Here is a 9,898-nt window from a genome sequence, read left to right as displayed (position 1 = left end):
GGAGGTGCGAGTTGAAAGTCCGTCGGACAGTGGCCTCCTCCATACGTTCCCAATTTACCCGCACTACGTGTTTGGGCTTACCAGGTCTGTCCAGAGTCCTCCCACATTTTTTGTAACCAATGCAGCATGAAAGCATACGGGAAGCAGCAAGTAAACTAGCGGTGGCTAGTTAGCTAGCTAGCTAGCTTTCTATCTCCGCCATGCCCCCACGCCACCCTGGTAACTGGAAAAAGGGCCAAACAAAGCTGTCCTATCTAGTGATAGCAATGTGCTTTGTGTGGATGAAGCATCCACCAGGTCCCATGGCATAAAGTCACTTGACATCTATGAGTTTTTTTAACATTAATATGCGTTCCTCCAGCCTGCCTATGGTCCCCAGTGGCTAGAATGGTGATAGGTGTAAACCGAGCCCCGGTTACCCTGCTCTGCTTTGAGAAAAGAAAGCTCACATGGGCCAATCTGGAATTCTCCTTATGAGGTCATAAGGGGAAAGATACTCCCCTTCTCTGCTTTGCCCGTGTCGGTCACGATCAGTCCCAGCCCATGGCAAGGTGTCGCACATACGCAGATGATAATCATGAAGTACAAGGATTTACGACCACTGCACGATCTGTTCCGTTAGCCTCCAACGGGAGTGAAGCTAGTTTAGCTACAGCTATTCGGCCAACCGCCAAATGACAGCTTGATCTGTCTAAAAAACGTTACTCAAAACTAAACACTGGGAAAAGCAGGCTCCAGCTAATAGGACTTTACAGTATAATAAAGACAATATGAGTGATTGTATTTTAATGATTAAGTAGAACGACGTAACAGCTGTTAAAAATTTTAACGGTTATTTTCAGTTTTGAGGCTCTTTTACATGCTGTCTCAACTAGTAGTTTGTCGAATTAACTGTTAGCTAAACCCACATAGCTTTCTGGTGGAAAGCTAACAGCAGAATACTACTATTAAAACAGATTGGCAGTCTTATATTCACGTACGTCAGGATTGATCATCTGCGCATGCGCAGGACGGATCGTGCGGCAGCACCGGATGTGTACAGGCAGCCGCCCAGAGAATTTGACTCGTCCATGAAAAAGAGAGAGACATCATGTCTTGCAAACAAGTAAGCAATGTTGATGGTCAAGGCCACACCCCCACCCTCCACTCTCTCCAACTCTCCTCCACAATAGCATTTAAAGCTACAGACACAAAAATGGCACATACTCAGGAAGCTCATTGTGGGACTGGCTCTAGTGGCTGTATTTCTGCACCAAGCTGAAATTTGAAAGAGACTTCAGATGCAGTATAAGGGGACCACTAAGGTCTATATAAAAGAGACTTCAGATACAGTAGTAGGGGACCACTAAGGTCATATATAAAGAGACTTCAGATACAGATTAGGGGACCACTAAGGTCTATATAAAAAGAGACTTCAGATACAGTATAGGGGACCACTAAGGTTATATAAAAGAGACTCAGATACAGTATTAGGGGACCACTAAGGTCTATATAAAAGAGACTTCAGATACAGTATTAGGACCACTAAGGTCTATATAAAAGAGACTTCAGATACAGTTTAGGGCGGGACCAATAGGTCTATATAAAAGAGACTTCAGATACAGTATCAGGGGACCACTAAGGTCTATATAAAAAGAGACTTCAGATACAGTATAGGGACCACTAAGGTCTATATAAAGAGACTGCAGGATACAGTTAGGGACCACTAAGGTCTATATAAAAGAGACTTCAGATACAGTATTAGGGGACACTAAGTCATATAAAAGAGACTTCAGATACAGTATTAGGGACCACTAAGGTCTATATAAAAGAGACTTCAGATACAGTATAGGGGACCACTAAGGCCTATATATAAACTTTGTAAAAGCATCTAAAAAGCTACATGTTATGGACCTTTAAAGTTGTTGTAGGAATATTATTTTAGGAGTCGTTGGGCAAAAAATCCATAATAATCTTTCAGCATATTGTAATTTAGTCAGGTCTGAGAAACTAGAGTCTGCACCTTCCTATCTGTATTCAGGCTTCAGAAAATCTAGCAGTCACGGGAGACTGGACAGCACAGTTCATTTCAGGAGAAAGAGAGAAGAGAGAGAGAGAGAGACGAGAGAGAGAGAGGAGAGAGAGAGAGAGAGAGTGAGAGAGAGAGAGAGAGAGAGGAGAGAGGAGGGGAGGGGGAAGGGAGAGGAGAAAAGGAGAGTTGCAGGAAGACAATTCACTCTACTTCAATTTGGGTTCTTTTTGCATTCTACCCACTGCAACTTTAAGTTGTTAAATTGACTAATTAGCGGCTGACCTCTCTGCTTTGTAATGTTAGTTCTCCACTGCTCGTTTTTCCTTACTGAAACACCTCACCTCCGTGACTGGTGCAGGTCGGTTTGTACAGAGGTATAGAAGTTGAAAATATGGAAGTTAAAAATGGCTGCCCTCTGACCATTCCTGCTACAATGATTTGTGGGAATTGGCTTTCTATCAATTTTATTTTTATACTAGGGACAAAGGTCAATTTGACCGTTTTGGTGTTACTAAAGAGTTAAATAGTACTTTGTAACTTGTTTTGGAGTATAGATTAATAGAAACAACGTTTAATGATGTCAATCACACAATATGACAAATGTTTTAGTAATAAGACTTAAGTAATGTTATAGGAAGTCTAGTCAGTGTGACTCTGGACTACGTACGCCTACCGTTTGGTGGAGGGATTCTGAGGCAGTCCTCCTCCGTGTTGAAGCCACTGACTTGGCTAACTCCGTGATAAAGTCGATGTATCATTGTACTGAGACTTCTTGCACTGACGTCTCTGGTATTTTGCATAGAAGTCAAAAAAACAGCAAGGGAGGACGAAGTACCGGCAGGAGTAAGATGACCTGCAGTGAGAGCAAAAGACCCAGTGCCAAAGAAAAGGTTGATTAGAAATCTCAGCAGGAAGTGTACTAAGTTGTTTTTCAAGATTCTGAATCAGTTCAACAAACAGGAGACAAAATCAATACTAGAGAATATCATCGTAGTACTAATAGATTTGTCAGACTGAGGCTCAATATCGCCATCAGGTGGTCACCTTAGACACACACACACACACACACACACACACACACACACACACACACCACACACACACACACACACACACACACACACACACACACACACACACACACACACACACACAAACACCACACACACAACACACACACACACACACACACACACACACACACACACACCAACCACACCACACACACACACACAAACAACACACACAACACAACACACACACACACCTCTCTTGGCCCATAATGTTATTCCAAATGGAGAGATCACCTGGCACTTGAGTGGAGTGAGATGTGGTCTGTTGATGACTTGCCTGGCAGCTATAACGGGGACCCAAGGTGTGAGCTGTCCGAGTGGTTCCCAATCAGCCAGTCTGTAACCGGGAATATGAAGCTCTCGCTGGGCGTAATTGCCTTTTCCTGAAATAGCAAAAGACCCGAAAAAAACACATGAGCTCCTTAGAGCGGGGAAGATGCACGCCGGTGTGATTTTGATTCTGAATCACTTTATAATAAAAAGAAAACTTTTCCTCTCTAAACTTTAAATATATCACTGAACACCTGAAACGTATAAGAAACATTTAGTTGTTGGCTTTTAGATGATCAAACTAACACAATCCAAGCAAATCCCGCTATAAGAATTTCTATAAAACATTTCAATTTGGCTCATACAGCAGGCAGGTCATCACCAACACACAAATGATGTAGGTTAGGAGCACTGAGGCCTGTGAGGTTAAAGAGAGCCTCCAAACGAAGGTTTAGGACGACTACAGCACCCTGGAGGCTCAGAAAGATGGTCTGACACACCCTCTTCAAAGAATCACTCAATAATAGATGATCTGAAAATGAAGCAGTCAGGAGCTTGTGTCAATGATGATGAGTCCAGGAGGCAGATAGGAGGGAAAGGCAGTGTTTGGGCCAGGCTCCCTGCAAATGTGTGCATGTAACATGGGTTAACATGTTAACATGGGTTAACATGGGTTCATTGAAGTCCCCTGTGCAGTAGTAATGTTAAATCGTTAAATCAAGAGTTGCTTAAGGTCCCATGACATGGTGCTTTTTGATGCTTTTATATAGGCCTTAGTGGTCCCCTTATACTGTATCTGAAGTCTCTTTTAAAAGACCTTAGTGGTCCCCTAATATGTATCGAAGTCTCTTTTAATAGACCTTAGTGGTCCCCTAATTGTATCTGAAGTCCTTTAAATAGACCTTAGTGGTCATGTCACCCTAATACTGTATCTGATGTCTTTATAAAGGCCATAGTGGTCCCCTAATACGTTATCTGAAGTCTCTTTTATATAGACCTTAGTGGTCCCTAATACTAATCTGAAGTCTCTTTTATAAAGCCATAGTGGTCCCCTATATGTATCTGAAGTCTCTTATATGACTTAGTGGTCCCCTAATTGTATCTGAAGTCTCTTTTATATAGACCTTAGTGGTCCCCTAATACTGTATCTGAAGTCTCTTAATATAGACTTAGTGGTCCCTAATACTGTATCTGAAGTCTCTTTAATATAGACCTTAGTGGTCCCCTAATACTGTATCTGAAGTCTCTTAATATAGACCTTAGTGGTCCCTAATACTGTATCTGAAGTCTCTTTATATAGACCTTAGTGGTCCCCTAATACTGTATCTGAAGTCTCTTTTATATAGACCATAGTGGTCCCCTAATGTTGTACTGAAGTATCTTTCCCAAATAAGCCTTGGTGCAGAATTCCCGCGACTAGAGCCAGTCCTTAATGAGCTTTCTTAGTATTGTGCCATTTCTGAGTATACTTGGTCATTATTCAATTTATTGTTTGGTCTGCAAGTTAAAAAAAGAAATAGTGAAGAAATGCTCCCAGTACCCAAGTTCTACCAAATGCTTTTTTGTCCGAACAACAGCTCTAAACACAAAATATATTGATCTTTGCTATCATATAAGACCACCAAAAGCAGAAAATCCTTCCACGTTTCATATAAAATGGTTAGTGGATTACCAAACTTGGTGCAGATGGATTTTCCGTCGATGAACTTGTCGATTAATAGACAAAAGCTTAAGATCTAATCTGTCTCTCATCAAGGACTAGCATAATAAATAGCACAATAAGATGGGATGTATTTACGTTTTGCTGGCAAAGATATTTTGACGTAAGATCGTAAGCAACTGATTTACGGTTTGTGCTTTAATACAAAAGATTGTCTAATTTTCTAAAAATGTGTCTCACTCAAACAAAAGAATAACAGTTGAAGCCCAGCAGCTGCAGCGAGGGGGCGATGCCAGCTTTAAAGACACCTACTGCGTGTGATATGGATTCCGTGCGCTCATGTGAAAAGATAATAACCTAATTGAAACCTGATACAGAATCTGCCTTCTTCATGCTCAGCTTGCTCAATCTAGCACAGTCTGGGGGCCGTACATGTCCCAGATCTTCCTCTTCCGAACATCGATGCCCTTTCCAGGATGCTGCAACACAAGACAGCACGACAGTCAGGGCTAATTCTTTCAGCCACATTGACATCAATGGCCGGGTGCAATGTCAATTACACCTGTCCTGGTTTGTGATTGGCCCATTACGGTGGCACAATACTGTAGATTTATATATGCAGAGACGTAAATCCCTAATCAGCCCCAATATCCATGATTAAGCTACCAGAGAAGATCTGGCTAATTCTTGAGGGGCCTGTGTTTTTACAAAATGCATTTTAAAATCTGTTATTCAGGTTATATGTTATTATTATTTAGGTAGCGTGGCTCTGGATGGCAGAGTCAGTCAGTCAGACAGATGTTCCACCCTTGGGTCCAAACAAAGAATTGCAACAATAATTCAATTAATTCATTAGGTAAACCTAAGACAATGAATCGCTTAGGTTAACCCATGTTAACGTGCACACATTTGCAGGGAAGCTTGGCCCAAAAACACTGCACTTTCCCTTATCTGCCTCCTGGACTCAGTCATTCATTTGACATCAAGCTCCTGACTCTTCCATTTCAGATCACTTATTATTGAGTGATTCTTGGGAGAGGGTGTATCAGACCAATCTTTCTGAGCCTCCAGGGGTGCTGTAGTCGGTCCTAAACCTTCGTTTGGAGGCTCTCTTAAACCTCACAGGCCTCAGTTCCTAACCTACATTCATTTGGTGTTGGTGATGGACCTGCTGCTGAATGTACCAAATATGAAATGTCATAGAAATTCTTATAGCGGGATTTGCTTGGATTGTGTTATTTGATCATTGAAAAGCCCAACGACTAAATGAGTTCTCATACATTTCAGGTGTTCAGTGATATGTTCCAAGTTTGAGAAGAGGAAAAGTTTTCCTTTATTGATAAAGTGATAGATCAAAATCACACTAGCGTGCATCTTCCCCGCTGTAAGGAGCCGGTGATTTTACAAAAGGTAGACAGATGTTCCACCACTTGGGTCCAGACAAGAGCTGCAACAATTATTCAATTCATTCATAGTTGAACCTAAGACAATGAATCGTCAACTATCTGAATAATCAATTAATTGTTTCATTCATTTTTCAAGCAGCCAAATACGCATATATGTACGATTCCAGCTTCTCAAGCAGAATGATTTGTTCTGATAGTGAATTAAATAATTTTCTATTCAGTTGAAGCATTTTGCAATTAAATTCTTCATGATGTAGTTGATAGGAATTTTGTGTGTTGTTTGATTAACGATTCCATCTGCTTTCAAAACGTACAGTACATTATTAGAACATTGCTTTGTTGTTTTAAACTGACATTAAGGTGGGACTTCTAACTTTCCTCAGTTCAGTTTAGATTCTAAGTGTTGCATCCAGTTCAGTACAAAGCAAGGCCCATATAACCATTAACCCTATCAGGTAAGAAACCATCTATCTACATCACAGCTATGTAGATCAATCTGTAAGCTAATGTGGCCTTTCAATAAGCTTTTAACAGGAAGTAATGCTCTGTACATATCACTGACCGCCAACATTCAGCGAGCCCCTGATTACCCTTCATTGGATAGTATGTGAACCAGGAGGCCGTTTCCACAGCCCAGGTCCACAAAGGACTGTCTGGCGTTCAGATTTTTCTCTGCTCGCTCCTCAGCCCACAGCACCTGCAGCACAGTGACAGAGACTCAACACCACTGTATGCTCAAGAGAGCTTTCAATTGCCTGCAGCGAACACCTTTTCACCTGCCTCTGGCGTGACATATGATTTCTTTACTGGGTCAAATCAATTTTTCACACTCAAATGGATTGACAGAACTTGGTTGCGTGACCTGACAACATGTGACGGGTAAAACACCTACACATACAGTGGCTTGAGAAAGTTTACACACCATGTTAAAGCTTATAAAAAGAATACTTTATTTTAGTTAGCCTAATAGCTGGTTTAATTTGCATTGAGAGATGATCTTATGGAAAGTTCCCGGGGGGGGGGGGGGGGGGGTATATTTTAATTCCAAAGGCCAAGGGAACTTTGTCAGGATGCATAGTATCCTGATCCATGAAATAACTGGTCTTAAAACTAAAAATGTGCCTGCCTCTTTGGAATTTTAACATAGGGGTGTGTATACTTATGCCCCCTGTATTTAAGGAAGAACGGTTATTATTTCATCCATCCATACATCTTTGACCGCTTATCCGGTATCGGGTATTTCGACGCAAAGGAGCAGCGGCTCTACTCCGAGCTCCTCCCGGATGACTGTGCTTCTCACCCTATCTCTAAGGGAGACGCCAGCCACCCTCCTGTTATGACCCGGCCTTCATGACCATAGGTGAGGGTAGGAACGAAAATTGTCCGGTAGATCGAGAGCTTTGCCTTCTGGCTCAGCTCTCTTTTCGTCACAACTGTGCGATAAACAGAATGTAATACCGCACCGGCTGCTCCGATTCTCCGACCAATCTCACGCTCCATGGTCCCCTCACTCGCGAACAAGCCCCCAAGGTACTTAAACTCCTTCACTTGGGGTAAGTACTCACTCCCTACCTGAAGAAAGCACTCCATTTGTTTCCTGCTGAGAACCATGGCCTCAGATTTAGAGGTGCTGATCCTCATCCCAGCTGCTTCACACTGCGAACCGATCCAGTGAGTGCTTAAGTCACAGACCGATGATGCCATTAGGACCACATCATCTGCAAAAAGCAGCGATGAGATCCTAAGCCCACCAAACTGCAACCCCTCCCCGCCCCGACTACGCCTCGATATCCTGTCCATAAATATTATAAACAGGATTGGTGACAAAGCGAAGCCCTGCCGGAGGCCAACCCTCACCTGAAACGAGTCCGACTTACTGCCGAGAACCCGGACACAGCTCTCGCTTTGGTCATACAGAGATTAGATGGCCCTAAGAAGGGACCCCCACACCCCATACTCCCGCAGCACCTCCCACAGTTTCTGCCACTCCTTAGGCACTGTCCCAGACTTCCACGCAATGTAAAAGAGGCGTGTCAACCAAGACAGCCCCTCCACACCCAGAGCTTTCAGCATTTCTGGACGGATCTCATCAATCCCTGGGGCTTTGCCGCTGTGGAGTTGTTTGACTTCCTCAGCGACCTCCACCAGGGAAATTGACGACAATCCCCCATCATCCTCCAGCTCTGCCTCCACCACAGAGGACGTGTCAGCTGAATTTAGGAGTTCCTCAAAGTGCTTCTTCCACCGCTCTATTACCTCCCCAGTTGAGGTCAACAGCGTCCCATCCTTACTGTATACAGCTCGGATGAGTCCCCGCATCCCCCTCCTGAGGTGGCAAACGGTTTTCCAGAAGCACCTTGGTGCCGACCGAAAGTCCTTCTCCATGTCTTCTCCAAACTTCTCCCACACCCGCTGCTTTGCCTCTGTCACGGCCGAGGCTGCAGCCCTTCAGGCCCGTTGGTTCCTTACAACTGCCTCCGGAGTCGTCCGGGATAACATATCCCGGAAAGACTCCTTCTTCAGTCGGACGGCTTCCCTGACCACCGGTGTCCACCAGGGTGTTCGTGGGTTACCGCCCCTTGAGGCACCTAAGACCACAGCTCCCCGCCACAGGTTCAGCAATGGAAACTCTGAACATTGTCCACTCAGGTTGTATGCCCCCAGCCTCCACAGGGATGCACGAAAAGCTCCACCGGAGGTGCGAGTTGAAAGTCCGTCGGACAGTGGCCTCCTCCATACGTTCCCAATTTACCCGCACTACGTGTTTGGGCTTACCAGGTCTGTCCAGAGTCCTCCCCCATCCCCTGACCCAACTCACCACCAGATGGAGATCAGTTGACAGCTCTGCCCCTCTCTTCACCCGAGTGTCCAAAACATACGGCCTCAGATCAGATGAAACGATTATAAAATCGATCATTGACCTTTGGCCTAGGGTGCTCTGGTACCACGTACACTTATGAGCGTCCCTATAATCGAACATGGTGTTTGTTATGGACAATCCATGACTAGCACAGAAGTCCAACAACAGACAACCACTCTGGTTTAGATCAGGGAGGCCGTTCCTCCCAATCACGCCTCTCCAAGTATCTCCATCATCACCCACGTGTGCGTTGAAGTCCCCCAGCAGAACTATGGAGCCCCATACAGGACTCCATTCAAGGTCTCCAAGAAGGCCGAATACTCCGAACTCTTGTTTGGTGCATATGCACAAACAACAGTCAGAGTTTTCCCCCCCATCACCCGCAGGCGTAGGGAGGCGACCCTCTCGTCCACCGGGGTAAACTCCAACGCAGCGGCGCTCAGCCGGGGACTTGTGAGTATCCCCACACCCGCCCGGCGCCTCACACCCTGGGCAACTCCAGAGTAGGACAGAGTCCAACCCCTATCCAGGAGTACGGTTCCAGAACCGAGACTGTGCGCAGAGGTAAGCCCCACCAGATCTAACCGGTAGCGCTCCACCTCCCGCACAAGTTACGGA

At 44.5% G+C, this 9,898-nt stretch overlaps 1 protein-coding gene across 1 annotated transcript in view; it reads right to left on the bottom strand.

The window, feature by feature from the left end:
• The window catches only part of trmt44 (tRNA methyltransferase 44 homolog), a 42,550-nt gene that overhangs the window by 29,383 nt on the left and 3,269 nt on the right, over nucleotides 1–9,898 (bottom strand). The window lies entirely within an intron of this gene.

The sequence above is a fragment of the Etheostoma spectabile genome, unplaced genomic scaffold (genome assembly GCF_008692095.1).
Source record: "Etheostoma spectabile isolate EspeVRDwgs_2016 unplaced genomic scaffold, UIUC_Espe_1.0 scaffold352, whole genome shotgun sequence".
Lineage (NCBI taxonomy): Eukaryota > Metazoa > Chordata > Actinopteri > Perciformes > Percidae > Etheostoma > Etheostoma spectabile.
The sequence above is the reverse complement of the archived record's forward strand: the minus strand, read 5'-3'. Positions and strand labels throughout refer to the sequence as shown.